Genomic DNA, 18,815 nt, shown 5'->3' with positions numbered 1-18,815 from the left:
AGATTGATTCGCCTCAGATTGAAGATCTTAAGCTTGCAATTTCTGAGCTTCGTTTCGCTACTTATGCTAAAAAGGTAGTGGATGAGCTGCAGCGCGTCCATGTTAGTCTGCTTAAGAAAAATGAGCAGCTGAAGGGTGAGAATGATGGGCTTAAGGTTTTAAGACCTTCTCCATTTCTTCGGAAGACTTGCTTGCTTTTACTTTTAAGGCTTCCATTGGTGAAGTAGTTGGAGAAGTTAGTGCCCAGACTGGGGCAGCCAGGGGTGAAGCGTCGGATGATGCCGCTGCTAAGAGCATTACGGCTGTTGAAAGTGTGGCGACCGAGTAGTCGTGGGATGTCCAAGCTGCTGTAGTGTAGTATTTTAGGTAGCCTTTAGGATTTTCTTTGTTTTTCCTTGTAGCTTTTGTTTTGCTTGAACTCCTTTGGCCTTTGCTAGTTGTTTATAAACATGTTTTCCTTCGTTTTTCTTCATATTCACTTCTTTTGTTCATGCCCTAACCTTTAGACTTGATAGACCAGTGGCAGGCATGCTACTTTTTTATAAGCAGACAAACTTGCGTAGCCTATGCAGCCGTAGGTGTTGGTGTAGAACTTTGCAAAGTTGTTAGCCATAGGGTTGGCAGCCGGATGCCTTACTTACAGAAGCAGACAAGTCCGCGTAACCACTAGGCTGTTAACCTTGACTTTCTTCAATTCCGTAGGTTGCGTAGCAAGTATCACAACACTTTAGGACTTGGTGTAGGTTGTTCCGCGCTTGGCAGAGGTGAAGCTTATCGACTACGTAGCATGTCGGCAGTGGATAAAACTTCGTATATGCACGCTAGCTTGTTTAACCTTTCACAAGAATGTGCGGTTGTATAAGTCTAGTGCGGCTTCACTGCTCGAAAGGCAAGCCGTAGGCAGTCTTCCAGAATCCGTAGGCTACCTTAGTGCACTCGGTAGCAGCTTTAGGATTCCAGGGCAGCCGTCCATCGGATGTACTGCGTAATGTGCCCTCTCCGTCTCTAGGGCCCGGTTCCCCACGGATTAGGCCAAGAGACCCAAAATCCTTCAGTTAGCTAAGCCTTGAAAAAGACCATTGCGGCTACTTCTAGGAATCCCGGCGCAAGCCATCGTGCATCTAGTTATACTAGGGCAGCCAGGCTCATCCACGTCTGGATATTCGGAGTGTAAAGTTTATCCTCCCGTCTTGGAGAGCTGACCCATATGGGTGTCGGAGAATTGGTTTACCCTCTCGCACTGGAGAGCATGGTTGGTCCCTTGGGGGGCGCAATTCCTGCGATGAGTCCCTAAGAAGGGCGCAGTCTTCTTTTGAAGTGCAGGAGTGATTAGTTGTTGTAAGCATGCAGCCAAGCTAAGTTGTGATTACTTCTAAATTCCTCATTGAAAAACGAGTGAAACGAACGAGAACTTTAGCTGTAAGGTAGGAACTGCATAACAACTGGATAGTCCTCAGCTTGTGAGGTGGTGCCCGTCGAGCTTATTGAGTCTTCGGGTTTTGATGTAGCGGGAGGTCACACATGGTACTTCTTCAGATTGTAGGCCATCCATTTCTTTTCAATCTTTTTGCCGCTTCATGGTGGTGAGGGTGTAATTACTCTTGCCCCCTACTTTGCTGATCTTGTACGGACCTTCCCAGATGGGATCCATCTTTTTGGAGCCTTCTCTGCCGGCAGTGATGAAGGCTTTTCTGCGTCGTCGACATGCAAATGCCAGAAGTCTCCATCGGGTGGAGTAGACGCAGCTAGAGTGTGCTCGGCTACTTTTGAGGCATCGTTGGGCCACTCTGTTGCGTCACCTAGGCTCGGCGTGAAGACGCAGTAGGGAGCTGTGGAGATGAGGCCATGTCATACGCAACAGGAGATGCTCAACTGCTGGTATTGGGCCACTCTAGAGTTGAATCATTGAGCAAGGGTCGGCTAGGGCCGTGTGATGCGCAGCAAGAAATGGTACTCAACTGCCGGTACATGTTGCTCCTATGTAGAATCTTTTAGGGTGACGAGGACAAAACTTGCTTTCGAGTGTGTCCTTCCAGTGTTGCGTTCGTCAGAAAACTTTACATCCGCCAGGGTCTACGCCTTTATCGTCGCGCGTCTGGATTGGGCTGAATAGTACGTCATTAGGATGATTGCATGCGTTTGAAAGTAAAACTTGTGCTTCTGGGTTGCAACAACTATCGCCAAAGTTAGCTTTTGAATTTTTAATAACATCGAGGAGAGCTTTTGAACTGTAGAATACAGGTAACTGTGGAATACAGGTAGTCGGGCCCCCATCTCTTCTCGCATGATGGTAGAGCTTATTGCTACTTTAGATACCGTCAAACATGCGAATAAGTCCTCCGCTGCTTCTAGGGAGGTGATGTCGGGTACTTCTTCAAGTCCTTGAATATGCATTGGCGAGCCTCATCCCAAAATGCATGCTTCTCTGCTAAAGCAAAAGAGTCTGCCAGAGTTAGATCTTCTTTCATGATCAATTTTCCGAATAGCGGGTGGTCTGCTGGAAGTCCTTTTTGGAAGGCTGCTCTAGCTATCGAGTCGTTGCATCCGACTATTTTTGCCTTCTCTACTTTGAACCTCCTCACATAGTCGCGAAGTGACTCATTTGGGTTATTCTTGACGTTGAACAAATGATCAGATTTCTTTTTGATCGAGCGATAGGATGAATATTCTTTGGTGAAAACCAAAGAAAGTTCGTAGAAATTTCGGATGGATTGTGGCGGCAGGGTGTAGAACCAATCTTGCGCCTCGCCTTGTAGAGTGGTGGCGAATATCTTGCACATAAGCTCATCATTGTTTCGATAAAGGATCATTGCGCTTCGGTAGCGCTTTAAGTGTCTCTCCGGGTCTTCATCCCCTTTGAAAAATGTGAAATGTGGCATGCTGAACTCTCGTGGAGGCTCTGCCTGCTCGATCTCGTCCGTGAAGGGTGACCTGCTTATGTTGGTCATGTTCCGTCGTAGTGCCTCGTCGGTGACCTCGTTGCGTTGGAAATCATGCAATCGTTTGGTCAAGAGTCTCTCTACTTCTTCCTGAATTTGCCTTTGTTGGGGTAGCGGAGCTCTCGGCTGCCCCCAGCCATGACTTGCTGGTCTAGGCTGCTCTTCCATGTGTTTAGCTCGTCTACGCCGCAGATGCAGTGCATGTGGTGCGTTTCTAGCAGGCGAGCTAGTTCTTCGCAGGCTGCTAGTTGAACTTGAGCTGGATTGAGTGACTGCTTCTCTCCGTTCGTCGTGCTGTCTACTCTGATGTGAGGTGGATGATGCTTCTTGTGGGCTTAGCCGCGAATGAACACTTTGTCCGGAAGGTTGCTCATGTTGACTATCGGAGTGTGACCCCAACCGTGAATGTATGCTCATCTGTGGGCCTAGTCGAGAGTACACGCTCCTCCGCGCGCTAAGACGGGAGTATACGCTATTTCGGGGGCCCAATCGGGAATGTACACTGCCTGAACGTTCAGCTCGTGGCTGGTCGAATGGCTGCTTGCTGGGACGCTGCTGGAAAGGTTCGTCTGCCCTTGTCCTACTTCGGGATACCTCGTCCGGGGCACGTTGGATCCCGATGCGTTGCAAAAGTTGATTCACCAAAGTTGTCTGTTGTGCAAGGGCGCTCGTCAACTCTATGACTTGTCGAGACAAATGTTGTTCGCCATTTGGATTGGAAGAGCTTGGAAGGAATGCGCCTCCTTGGGCAGTGGAAATGTGGTAGACTCCAGGCGCGAGATTTGAGTTGGGAAATGTCAAATCCGCAAAAAAAATGTGGTGAGAATGCCCCCGGCTCGATGGTAGGTCCGGATGGTTGAGATAGTCTTGGGCCGACTTGGGCTGCTTAGAAAGCCACGGGAGCAGGCTGGGCCGTGAGAGTGGGTTGCTCGTCGGGAGCAGGCTGAGTCACGAGAGCAGACTGCTTGGCAGGAGCAGGCTGGGCCACGGGAATGGGTTGCTCGTCGGGAGCAGGCTGGGTCACGAGAGCAGGCTGCTTGGCAGGAGCAGGCTGGGCCACGGGAACAGGCTGCTTGGCAGGAGCAGGCTGGGCCACCGGAGTGGGCTGCTCGACGAAAGCAGGCTGGGCCACGGGAGTGGGCTGCTCGTCGGGAGCAGGCTGGATCACGGGAGCAGGTTGCTCAATGCGCGGTGCATGTGAATGCGAGGCTTGGGCTTGGGTCCACGTAAACTTGGATGGCACGGCTTGGATCGTGGTCTTGGTACCGTAAACCTTGGATGGCACGGCTCGGGCCGTGGTGAAGGCTCCATGGACCTCGCCACGAGTGGCTACCGAAGTAGCCATCGCGGTGGTTCCCATGGTGGCCGTGGTGAAGGCACCATGGACCTCGCCGCGGGTGGTTACCGAGGTAGCCACCACGGTGGTTCCCATGGTAGAAGCTTGTGGTGATGATGCCGCTCCCCTTATTGTCGCATTTTGCCTCACGGATCTCCGGGCCGTGGTGAAGGCTCCATGGACCTCGCCACGAGTGGCTACCGAAGTAGCCACCGCGGTGGTTCCCATGGTGGCCGTGGTGAAGGCACCATGGACCTCGCCGCGGGTGGCTACCGAGGTAGCCACCACGGTGGTTCCCATGGTGGAAGCTCGTGATGATGATGCCGCTCCCCTTATTGTCGCATTTAGCCTCACGGATCTCCGCAATCCCATTTCTTGAACATTAGAAATTTCACTTGTGGAATTTTCTAAATTTCTAGCCATTATATTTTGCTTATACGTTTTATCAAATAACCTTTGCAAGTAAAAAATTCTAATAATAAGAACGTATGAAAAATATTCAAATGGACTAGAAAATAAAGAAAAAACCTTTTTGTGCGAGAGTCTTCTACGAGTATGGATTTCAACTCTCAATGAAAGCACCAATTTGTGGATGCAAATTTTCTCCTCTTCGATCTTGGACGATTTTGCACCTACAAAACAACTAGCACCTTAGGTTAAGGCCAAGAGCCTCACGCGCCCACGATGAATGGGGGGGGCTTTGGCCGAAGAACCTCCGATGCCAAAGTTAGAATTTTAGAGAGAAATAGTGTTTAGAGTATTTGTGATTTTTTGTGAGAGAGTTGGAATGAATTTTTGGTGAGAATATGTGTTTATTTATAGAGTTAGGGTTTGCCCTATTTGAATAATAGTAGTCAGCCATAGGGTTTTTGTGGGGGTTAATTTCATGTTTAATTTGCCAATTTATTGGCTAATTAAATATGAAAATAATAAATGGGTGGTTATAAAAATGAATGATTATTTTAATAAGGAAAATGGGAAAGATGAGGATGTTATGGAATGTTTGAAATAAATGGCTAATTGAATAAGGAAAAAATGAGGTAAAAACATATATGAAATAGGTTTTGAATTGTTACCCATTTTGGGTACTCCTGACTTGGTTGATGGATGATTCTCCACTACTCGCGTGTAGGAGACCCGGTATGCCTCCACGGTATTTTTGTCCTATTTTATCCAAAAATTCACGTGTCGCCTAGTGAATATTTTTGGCTCCACAATAGAACTTCATGGCTCATTTTGAATTTCACCTCAAACATGGAGGGTGTAAAATGTAGTATATAGCCTAATTTTTATTAATACAATATAAACTTGACTGGTGCACGGTACCGGGCGTTGGGATTTGGCACCTGCACCACCTTTGGCGACTTGCCCTTTCGGTTATGCCGCTTTAGCCAGGTCAAATATGCAGCTTTGCACATCTTTCAGATTTGGTTGAGTGATGAGGTTGCAGGCAGCCGTGGATGGATGATCTGACCGGTGGGTCCCCTTTTTAGCATAGGATAGTTTAGTTGTCTTGTAGTTATACTACAGCTGGCTGGATGTACTTTCGCCTTGAGCGATAAGTTATGTAGTCTCTTCTACGAATGATGACTTTACGTAGGCTCACACCTCCTAGATGATTTCATGTAGCCTTTCTATTTTGATAATAGCCTATTGTAGTTACCGGTACATATCTGGTACGTCTATCCTTTTGTGACATATTATTATGGATAGTGTTTGCTATTTTCATACATGTGAGAGCCGCTTAGAAGTTTACTATAGCTGTTGTATTTTTGAGCAAATTACTTCATATAATTTTCTCGGTCACTTGGAGCAATGTATCCAATTGGCATTTATGTATTTGTTTCAAATGATCAATGAAACATCATCTCTCGTTTTATTTTATTTTTAATTTAATTCAATTGAGAGCTGAGAACACACCATTGTAATTAATTTAATTGCGATGTATGGTACATCAATACTGTTTAAGATTATATTCCTTACTGAAAATGAGATCAAGTATTATTGCCACTTTAGTCAAAATTTTCTTGACCATTTAAGCAAAAGTGTGTAAGGATATATGTGACATAAAATATACCCTTTCAAAGAATTACCTGGAATGAAGGTGCAAATTTTTTTCAATAAAGTTGGATAAGTTCATTAACAACCTAAAATTCAAGTGGTTTTAGCTCAATTTTCCCACATGTAGCTAACGAATGCATTATGTTAAAATTCTTCTGTGGAGGACGAAGACCCCAACAACATGTTTTTCTGAAGAAAAATCAATATGTGCGTCCTTGTTTTTCATTGACCTCTCGGACATGTTCGTTGATCAGGTGGCATGTTCTTTCCCCTTCACGGCCTCGTATTCTAGCCATTGGTATGAAAGGACAATATTAACCTCCGTACCTGACACTCTATTTGTGTCTGAAATTCACATTTTGGCCAAGATTATGTTTAGGCCAAATTGCTGATGGCTCGGAGAGAAGCCACAAATATCGGCCTAAAGCCATCTCCAACCGAAGGAGAGCCAGATGACTCGTTTTAGCCCTATAGCCCTCCAATAAATTAATATTTTAATGAACATGTTGTGCTAGGATAGCATCAAACCCATTGGAACCAACTCAAGCTAACCCACATGAAATATATCAAATGGAATGCAAGAACAAAATATAAAAGAAACCAAGATTTTAACGAGATTCCTCAACAATCAGTGTAACTGGAGTACGTCCTTGGAGCAGTAGGAGCTCACCCAATAATCCACTATCAACCAAATGGGAGTTTACAAAGTGTTGGCAATCTCACAACCCAAAACCCCAATACAACCAATAGCTCTCACACACCAAAGAAACAAATAGAGAAAGAAATATAGTGATTAATTTCTTCTCTATACAAAGTTCAAAGCTATTACAACAACAACTACCTTGGTGGGTGATTACTAACCAAAGAGAGCACTTTCTTCTCTTCAAAGAGGGGCTTCAGCACTACCTCTTCTTTCTCTTCTCTGCTGCTGCCTTTATTTTTCTGCTACTCTTCCCAAATGGCAGTGGCTACCCTAATTAAAACCTAGCCACTATCCCGTGGCTTTCACAAAGGGCCAAATAAAAAGGACTTTAGACAAGTTGCCTTTTTCTTTTCCCCAAAACAAGGAAATGACACAATGATGTTGTCCACCTTTTGTTTTCCTTTATTTAATCAAAAGGTATTTGCAAGTTGGCCACTTATTTTGGCCACTATCCAACAGAACAGTGACAAACCATATTTCTTACCATCTCCAACCGAGGGGCTAGAGGGTCATAGGCCAAACATAGCCTTGTGACAAAAAAGCATCTCCAACCGAGGGAGCCAAAGGGTCATAGGGCCAAACATAATTTATTATTTTAATTGAATTAGTATGGTTACATAAATTAAACTAATTCAATCATTTTTCGAGATGGAATGTCAAGAATTCTTCGAGTTGGAATCTCAATAATTTTACGTCTCGGATTTCGAGTGTCACGTGTTGATCTGTGAGTAACTTCGCATAATTCTTGTTTAATGTTGTTTAATGGCTTAGGTAGTTATAGGAAAAAAAAGTAAAATTTTTAAATTTTGTAAAAAAAAAAAATTGTAAAAAAAAAATTCAAATATAACGGCTAGCTGATGTCAGCAAGTAGCCGTTGGGATTCAAATTGGTGGACCGCTTGGGGCTTGCTGGCTGGCTGGGTTAGGCCAGTCGGTTGCCCCGATTCTCCTTTAATGGCCCGGTGGGGCCCACGAGCCATTTGGCCTAGCCTTCGGTTGGAGACGGTTTTCATGTCATTTAGAGCTATTTTCGGCCCTATGGCCCTCTGATAGGAGCATATTTATGCGACTTAGTTAGCTTTTTCTTGTGCATTTATGTTGTTATTTCTTATGTGATTTAGTATTTCAAGTCATTTTCGTGTGGTTGTAGGTACAAAGGGTTAAAGAGGCAAAGAAGTGCATTTTGGTGCCTTTTGGAGGAGTTTTGGGCATAGAATGGATATCACATGCATGAAGCAAAGTGGTTGGACGAAATTAAAGATCTAAAGAAGCTAGGAATGTGCCAAGGAAAGGAAGAAAATAAATTGAGGACCAAGGAAGACAAGGAAACCATTAAGAATGAGGAAAGACTAGTCAAACTTGCCTTATCTTGTCGCTACCTTTCCTAATCCTAAATTACCAAAGATTTAGTCACACGAAGGGTTCCTAAATACTTTGGGACATTTCATTACATATTGTACAAGTCCTAAACCTGCCCTAAAAGTCCAAGCCATACCATCCTTCACCATTTCTCTTCCTTGTCGTGCAAGAGAGCCATTCCTTTCCTATTTTCTGCCATAAATCACTCCATTTTACCACCCATGCCGTGCACATTCATCCATGTTCCCTCCTTGCACTCATTTGTTGCACCATTCCACTTCCTTTCCTTTGTCTACCATGTGCACAATATCCTTTCACCTCCTTGCACTCATTGATTCACCATTTACTCACCTTTCCACCCATGCCATGCATAATTACCCTTGTCCCCTTCATGCACCAGATTTCTTGCACTCATTTCATGCACCATTACACTTATTATCCACCCACGTCGTGCACCACCCTTGTCTCCTTCATTATTTCTAATTTCATGCACCAAAACATTGAATCATTGCACTCAATTGCTGCACATTCTTTGTCCCCTTCACCCATCAGATTTCATACAACTTTTACCTCCACTACATGCACTCATTGATGCACCATCCACCACCTTTGGAATCTCATGCCATGCATCATGACTTAACCTGCACCTTTGACTCATTTCTGCACCATTCCACCTCCTTTTCCTTTCTTTACCATGTGCACAATCATTCATGTTCCCCACTTACATTCATAGCTGCAAAACCACTCCATTTTACCCCATGCTTTGCATCATCATCTCACTTTCACCTTTGAATCATTTCAACACCACTCCATGCATTCATTGCTGCAACACCACTACATTTTACCCTCATGCTTTGCATCATTACTTCATTTTCACCCTTGAATCATTGCACACACCACCATTTTCCCCTTCTTGCCGTGCACTTCCTCTATAAAAGGAAGTGTGTGTGGCAACCATATAGTTCAGTTTTTGCTTGATCATTCATCCCCATTTCAATACAACCTTCATCCAAACACATCCATTCATCTTCACATCCATTCCTCCATACAAACAAACCTTCAAACACTCACCAACACCTTGTGCCGTAGCAAAGGAAGGGAAGGAAAGTGCTTGGACGTGCTTGCTGTCCAACTTGGATCGTTGGAGAGTTTAGGCGTTTTCTTTCTTTTTTTTTCAATGTCTAAATTTGTTTATCTTTGCCTTATGAGTATGAGGAACTAAACCCCCCTTAGCTAGGGGAGAATTCAAAACCATGTTCATGCTTGCAATATGATTTGATTAATTTCAGTTGTGATTCATAAGTTGTGAATTCAATTTACTTATCCATTTGAATTAAAACTGATTTGTGTGTGTTGGTTGAGAGTTCACGCTTAATTTTCATGCATAAATCTGATGCTAGGATATAAGGGAGTTTCACCTAATTGTTATGAACTTATATTCACAAGTAGTGAAGGTTGCTCGTCACAACTGTGTTAAGTAAATTCTTGGCATAAGTTTCATGCAATTCATAGTTACAAGTGTTTCCTCAATGCTTATGATTTTCATAGAACTTAATGATTCTTGCTTGTATCTCTATTATGCAATTCATGTAGGGAACTTGTGGGGAATGCTTTGGGTTGTTGTATGCAATCATCCAATTCAATGAAATTAGGAAAATTTAAGGGTTAATTAGTGCATTTCACAATTAATCTGGGGCGTTGAGAATTCGTAGTTTATTGAAAAGCAACTGGAAATCGTTTTGTTTGCAAGTGTATCATGTGTGGAGAAGAACCTCCTAGCTAGCCTTACATCCATTCAATTTACTCAAATTCATGCAGATTTCATTAGTTCTTTAATTTACTTGTTTTGTTTTCAAATTCGTCAAACCAAAACCCCCCTTGTTGAGTCATATTAGTTAGAAACTGGTTTAGTTTGTGTTTTTAAGTGTTTCGAACCAAGTTAAAACCAAAATTTGTCCAAAAGTGTGTTTAGAGTCCAAATCTGCCCAGTTTGTGTTTTTAGGCAGATTTGAGCGTTTTTAGTTTGTTTTGAGTCTTTTGAGTTTGTTTTGAGTTCTTTGAGTCTAGTTTAGTGTTTTTAACTTTGTTTATATGTTTTTAACTCAGTTTAGAGGTTATTAGCAAGCCCTCCTAATCCCCGGTCCAGAACGATCCCTACTTACATTCTTTACTACAATTGATACAAGAGGGTTTAATTTGTGTGTTAAGTTAATTCCCATCACCCTCTGGTCGGATCGGTTGGAGATAGCCTAAATGTGAGATACTAGGCCCAGTGGTGAAATGTTAAGAGTTCGACCAAGTTTTAGGAGACACGGGACTATGCCAAGGTTAAGATTGGATTGTGACTTGGTCGAGTCCTAGATAAGATAAGACTATTGGAGGATTGAAATTCATGGCTATATGAGGGATGAATTTATTACGTATGAAGACTAGGTTCAGAGTCCTAGTTCCTTACGAAGAGGCCAAGACTCAATAAGGATAAAGTTTTAGCAAATGATGGATTTGTCAGGACAATACTAAGAGCATCCCAATGTTTACTGAGGAATCACAGTCTTGGTAGGATTCTATTATTCAGTAGGCTTGGCCATTAAGGAATCATCCCTATAAATATAAGAGGATTTGCAACGTAGAGATATCCTTCAACTTAACACACAAATCAATGCTCTATGCAAACCCTCTCACACTTTTAAGAAAAAATTCTAACCGCCCTACTTATTATTAACACAAGTACTTTCTGGTAAAACAGATTTAGTTTGACAGCCAATGGACAATTGCAACAATTTGGTTAAGCAGAGTTTTCCAGAGGTAATTAATGAAGGTGACAGTTTGGTTAAATAATACTCGAGTTGTACAATCAGTTTTGGTTTAAGAGTCTTGACAGTTTGGTTAAATAACAAGTTCTCCTTGTTATGTTCCTTCCTAGTGCAAAAATATTGTTAGTATAATGGCACAAGTAAGGGTGTCGAACCACAGGGATTGATTGGACCTCTATAAATTACTAACTTTGAAATAACCCTAACTAAAGAATGAAAGTAACCAATTAAGAGTAGTTTTTGTGCTGTAAACTTAAATAACTTAAAATGCAAGAAGAATGTAGCAATGAATAATATAGTGATGTAGAAACAATGGAGATGAGGCCAGGGATTTGAATTCACCATTACAAAACCAATTCCATGTTTATAAAGTTATGCAGCATTCAACTACCAACATGTTTCCTGAATTCGTTTTACATATATATGATCAGCCATATGATGTGTGGTTTTGATCAAATTCTCCTAATCTGGAACCTAATTGGGATGTTCAACTTCGGTTCCTAATTAACAGTCTTTAGCATGCAAGAAAACATTACATAACCAAAGCAAATACATGGCAAGATGTTTGCATAGCATTCTCTTCATTCATTCACATATCTACCAAGATTAAGCATCATGTTTACTATAATCTTGATTAAATGATCTGTAGTTAACCCTAATGGTGATCAAACATTAAAATCAACAAACAAATTTCACATTAGATTTAGTGAATGAAATAGGAAGTAGATTGATAAACTAAATACTTTAACTTAAAAACATGGATCAATTTTGCAAGGCTACATCGAAATCCCTAGCTATGAACTTAGTTACACATCAACGAAAATATACAACATGAATGAAAATTAATTCAGGAGAGAGGAAACCCTTGAAGCAATTCTGATATTGAACTTCTCCAAGAATAGCATGTCAGGATGAGTCTTTGGTGATGTTAGAGTGTATAGAATGGGTGGAGTTTTGGGTGTGGATGAAAAGAGAGAAAAATAGTGATTGTAGTTGTGAAATTCGCTCAAAATGAAAGGTCTGTGTAAAAGTGGCTGAAAGGCTAGGTTTTATGATGTTAAAGTGGCTGTTACAGATTGCCAATACATCCCAGTAATTGGGCATTTAATTCCCACATTTTTTTGTTGTTATTGGTCTTATAAAAAGCCATATTCATCACCATATTCAATTTCCACTTTTAATTCTTTGTCTACATCAGCATCTTTATTCAATTCTCCACTTTTAGCACCATTTTGCCTTATTTGTCCTTAACGGAGCTCCAAAATATGATTAGGTTGCACACTATCACAAAGGAGGGTAAAATGCAACTAGTTTAACTCAAAAATATCACAAAGCGACTAGGAATGGATGGTATAAATGTATGAAATATATTAGTTATCACTCCTATTTCAACTCATTATCTCTCTTAGGTCTCAATCGGCGAAAAGTCTTTGATTCTTTTGCCAAATAAGGTCATTTCTTTAGCCTTATAGGTGAAGTGAAATGAACATTGAAAATAGTAATGTCGTTAAAAAGAAAGCATCAATGGTAAAAACATTAGCAAACCAACTAGAATTGACCTTTCCGGTGCATAATCTGCACAAGAGCCTCCTACTTCCATCACCCTAGACAATGTTACACGTCGAGAGGTCAAAATAAATCTCGGCGATAAAAAATTAATGGCAACGGCTATTGCAATTAAGCCAGCCAATTACAGCGTGTAAAAAAAGATGGCCAAGGAAGAAGACAACGAAGATGCTGAGGTTATGTCCCCATATAATGTGCTACCAAAGTCCTTTATATGACATAAATTTGTCGAACACACTAAACAACTTGAGACTATTTTGAAACATGAGCTCGATCCACTTAGTCTCAAACAAGATACAGCGAACAATTACCATGAGAGAATTAAGTAGAACCATGAAGAGACAAACCTCTTATTGACATCATTATTCATCGAGATTTGGCAGACAAGATTAAATTCTATGCCGAACATGACCCCTAATAAGAAGAAAGCCAACTAGTGGAGACAAATCCTTATTGCATCAATAGTTTGAAGAAAACTTAAGTGAGAGCAAAGTCAATTTGGAATCTCCCTATGGATTTGATGCCAACAAGTTGATGCGACTAGATTTAAAGAGAAATGAGATCCAATGATGGTTGATATGGATGAAATTCAGAGAACGATCGATTTGACTATGAAAATAGGGGGGCGGTATTCCCAAAATTCATCCATCCTCATCCTATTGCCGTCAAGAAGTTTGAGTATCCTTGAAGTTTTAGAATCCCTACTTTAAGAGTATTCTCAAGTGAGTCGAGCCTTTCATCAATCGAACGCAATGATAGATTCACCGCTCAATGTTTAAATGCCAACCACGACTTTCACAAATTGCTACTTTTTAGTTTCTCCTTGACTTCGATTGCTTTCTCATGGTACATTATTGTACTGTCGAATTCGGTGCAAGAGTAAAAAATCGTATTAAGACTTGGTCTAGTCTTAGATAAGGTAAGACTAAGGGTAGGCAAACAGGCCCTGAACCTATGGGTCGGGGACGGGTCCAGTCAGTTTGGGGAGGATACAGTGCGGGTCCAAAAATTCTAAACACCATACGAGGCGGAAAGGGTCGGTTTAAAAAGTTTGAGGAAACGGGGCCCTTGGCCTGGACCATTTTGCAACGCATACACACTGTCTCTTTCTCAGTCTGAAACTTTCAATCTCTTTGTGATTAGTTTATGCAAGAGATGTTTGTAGACCTTTAATTTGATGTCTTTGTTAATTTCATAGCAACAAGTCTTATAAAGAAGAAATGACATCAAGTCTTGATTAATGAGCAACCATGGCTATTCAATTGGGCTGAAAAATCAATTGGTTGAGCAGTTGACACCATAGGTTTGTGTTATTAAGGATAAATGCTTGAGTAGTTAATGATTGGCAGAAAAATCACATGATATTAAAAGGACAATTGAGAATTGGATGTAAATGAACTTACTAGGATTAAAACAACAGAAGATCACCATCTTTCACTGGGCAAACCTTAAACCAATATTCATAATCTCCAAATAAAATGCGTGTAGATAGAAGATTGAAATTATGATCATCATCACTTCGACATTCCCAGCATGCATCATGATCAACCTATCATTCCTTTAACCTTTACCCCATGCCCTTCCACCAAGATTGCTGGTGTGATGACACCACGTCCATTATTGTTGACGCCTGGGGTCGTCGCTACCTCGATTTCAGCTGTGGGAATCTCCGTCAGAAGATTGGCAAGAGGTCGCTAACGTGGTCAACGTCCTACACAGCCACACCAAGAAGACCCACCAAACGGGTGTCTAGTGCAAGAACCGAATCGATACAATCAAGAAATGATCTTGATAAAATTGGGTAGATCGATACTAAACAAGTGTTTTTGTTGAAAATTCGTAGGATTTCACCTCTAACTAAAAAGAGATTAGTTCCTCATGTCTTTGAAAACATAAAACCAAATTAAAAGCAACATTGAAACAAATCTAAGGATAGAATACACCTAGAAACGCTCCAGCAATGGCAGATTTGACTCCAAGGGTCTCATCTCCTTCCTTCCTTGCAAATCTGTGCACAAGTATGTATTTTCTGATGTTTTGGCTCTTGTTTTGTGTGGTGGATGGTGTAGTGATCTGATGGTAGAGGGTGGTGATCTGAATGAAAGCTGCGGCACTTGTATTTATAGGGAGAAAAGGCACGGCCTAGGTAGCATTGGAGAATGATTGGCACTCCAAAACCCAAGTGGAATGGGTTAAAACAATCAGAAACCAAGGGGAATTAGGTTTGCAGGTTCTAGAGCTTTTAGAATAGGGGGAGGCGCCAGATTTGTAGGGACTTCTAGAAATAATGCTATGTGGCTGATTTCTAGAAAAATAAGGCCTAAAACATGCGGCACCAATGTAGGAATAGATAAGGCTTCTAGAAATCAGGTTTTTAGGTCCCCTTGCAGCTGGATTTAAGGCATGATAAGATTAGGATAGGATAAGATAAGATAAGGTTCATTTGGATAAGATAAGGTTGGATAAGGTTTTGGATAAGATAAGGCAGTTTGGATAATGTTCCATGTTTCTTGCTCTTTCCTTATCTTCTTTGTCTTGGATTTATTTTCTTCATCTTTTTAGCACATTCCTAGCCTTTTGAACTTCAAATTCATTCATCCATCTTGCTCCATTCATAAGCTATCCATTTGATGCCCAAAACTACTTCAAAATGCTCCAAATTGCACTTTCTTGCCAACTTTGTCAATTGGACCTACAAACACACGAAAATAGCTTAAAACACTATAATAAACACAAACTAACTATGAAAATGCAAGAAAACAAGCTAACTAAGTTGCATAAATATGTTCCTATCAGATACAATCAAGAAGGGACCTTCATGCCATTAGGTTTGAGTCTTCAATCCTTTACGTGTTCCCATTCCACTTTGACAAAAAAAAAAAAAGCGGTGCAGCAGTTAAAAGGACTTGTGGACCCTAGAAACCAGCCAATTTCAAAAGAGTCGGGTTTGGTCCGGTTCTATTTTTTAAAATCCTACAACTTACCCTGCCCCACCTTGTTTAATTTCCAAACAGGTCTGGTCCAATCCCTCCAATTTTGAGCCTGGATCTACCCTTGCCCACCCCTAGGTAAGACTATTTGAGGATTGATATTCATGGCTGGATAAAGGATGAATTAATCACGTATAAAGACTACATTTAGAGTCTTAGCTATTTACGAAGATACCAAGACTTGATAGGGATAAAGCTTCAGTAGATGAATTATTTGTTAGGATAATAGTAAAAGCAACCAGATGTTTGCAGAGGAATCATAGTCCTAGTAGGATTCTACTATTCAGCACCCTTTGTCACGCCCCAATCCCTACATACATCCAGGATTGACGCGCAACAGTAGACATAGAGGGATGCCAGGAAATACTGAACTAAAAATAACAATAATCACATCTGTTTAAGGAAAAGTTTAGGGGTAACCTAATCACTCCAAACTCTCTGAACTTTATCTGCTACCCCCAATGCTCCATGTATTTACTAAAACCTGCACAATCACCCCTACACCATGGGAATGGTGCATCGGACAAACAATAACTCGGACAAGCCGCGAAGTTTGTGTGAGTGACAATAATGCAACATATGCGATAATAATAAAAACCATCCATCGATCGTGATTTATATACATCAAACATAAAATCATATTTTATGAAATCATAATCAAGCCATAAAAAATCCTGAATGAGTCACACAGACATCCATCAGCCCGTTTGAAATCAAACACAATGTTATCAATCAATAACTCATACAATGCACCAAAATGTAAGGCTAGAGCGATACAGTTCGGCCGAAGCCTATATCTCTGAAGAATGGGATTTTGAACCACTCAATGAAATCCAACAACATCGGGTTCCGAACCACTCAACAGAACCAAAATACCAAACAGGATTTCAAACCACTCAACGGAATCTAAACCAGGATACGATTCTGGACCACTCAATGCAATCGCAGAGTATAAGGGATTATGGATCTCTCAACGGAATCCGAGTGGATACGACTCCAGAACACTCAATGGAATCATGGAGTACAATGGATATCGAACCAGTCAACAAAATCCAAGGCAGGATACGATTTTGGACCACTCAACAAAATCCAAATGGAGCAGGGAACCGAATCACTCAACGGAATCCCAGCGGAACCTAGTTCCGAATCACTCAACGGAACTAAGCGGAAGGCCAAGGAACATGTCAACAACTCGAAGAAACAAGACATGAATCAATTTACTCAATTTAGAAGGCTCAACGATTTGAAACAAAGCACAAGTGCTCAATTGAGAATGGCTCAATAAAACGAGGAATGAAATAAATGGTCGAGATGTGAAACAAACTTCGAAGCAACAAACCCCATGACAATCGGTTAACCACCACTAGCCCTCATATTTCACAAACAATTCAACATGCATTTCAATCATATTTCACAAATATTTCCAATCCATAAATCAAATCACATTTAATAAAAATAGATTGATGGTTAATATAAAAAAATAACAAATTTATAGAAAACATATTTATAAAACAAGTCATCCACAAAGGATACTAATATAGGAAATCAGGGTAATAACCATATCACATATATTAAAGTCACTCACCTGGAGCCCGCGCTACGACTCCTTAGCAAGAATATCGAGGTTTCAAGAATAATCGTCACCTAGAAAAAATACCAAAACACATCTCAGAGTTTTATCGATAGAACATGTAATTGTAGCTTGTACACGTCATCTAGGACATGCTAGATGAATTCAGGATCCATTGACCAAAAGTCAACTGTGGGTCAAAGGTTAACTGTCGGGTTTACAACCCTAGAAATTCAATATGGAAGATCCGTATATCGGATTGTGGAACCATAACTTCTTAAGTCCTCATTATGCTCATAGAACAACATATTAAAACTTCATCGCGATCCGACGTTTGGATCTCCGCTAATTACAAATTCAAGTGAAAGTCAATTAGCCGATCAACTATGAAACTATGTTAAAACATTAGAATTTCCCTAAACAGCTGTCAAAAATGGATTCAGAGTATCGAATTACCCTAAGATAGGTCATGGGACAAAATCCGAAAAAAGTCAACAAAAGTCAACTGTCAATGCGGGGAATGTTCTAAAGAATATTCCCTCTTCTTCAACCTCTCCTCCCGCTGCCGGGAAACTAGCCAGATTCTGCAAATTTTCTAGATTTTTTGGGTAATCTTTAGAACTCCATATCTTACTCGTTTCTCAATCAAATTCGACCCATAATATACCAAAAAATGAAGTTAGAGAAGTGTAGAACAAGATTATACCTTCTTAGAGCCCAAATGGTGGCCAGAGGTGGCAGGAAAAATGGCCTGAAAGGGGACTATCCATTGGAAAAGTAGTAACTCGCCGAAATTTCTGGTCAACCTTTAAACGTCCATAACTTTGTCAATACTCAACGAAATCGAGTGATTCAAAAATAAAAATCATACCTCAGAATGAGATGAACAGATTGGTACCTTTCGTGATGGCTAACTCGTCGTGGTTTGGCCAGAAAATGGCGTGAAGGTCGCGGGTTCATCGGAAACTAGGCAAACTTTAAATCATTATAACTTTCTCATTTCTTCACCAAATTAAACGATCCAAACATGAAAATTAATCTTCATAACATGAGGAATTGATTTATACCTGTTTAGAGTTCAAATAATGACTTGAAATTATATGAACCACGCCTAGAAGTCTCGACCCAAAACATGTTCTTCGAACTCGTGTTTTGGGTTTGTTTTCAATGAAACAAAACTCAAAACTGAGTTTATGAGGGTGAGGATACACATATTTGATGTTCAACAAGCCAAAATTTTGGTGGTGGTGGTTTGTTTCACGGGAATAAAGGGAGAGTCGAGAGAAAGTGAGATAATTCTAGAGAGAGAATGGGAGAGAAAATGGAGGAGAGTGAGAGTTCCAGAAATTTTAGGTGCCCACGTGGCTGTCACATCCCAGCCCAGGCCCCCACCACATCCGGGGCTCGGCTCTACCGTAGCACAATATTGTCCGCTTTTGGGATGTTACAATCCACCCCCCTTAGGGGCTCGACGTCCTC

The sequence above is a fragment of the Malus domestica genome, chromosome 10 (genome assembly GCF_042453785.1).
Source record: "Malus domestica chromosome 10, GDT2T_hap1".
Taxonomy (NCBI): Eukaryota; Viridiplantae; Streptophyta; class Magnoliopsida; order Rosales; family Rosaceae; genus Malus; species Malus domestica.
This window is presented reverse-complemented; position numbering follows the sequence as displayed.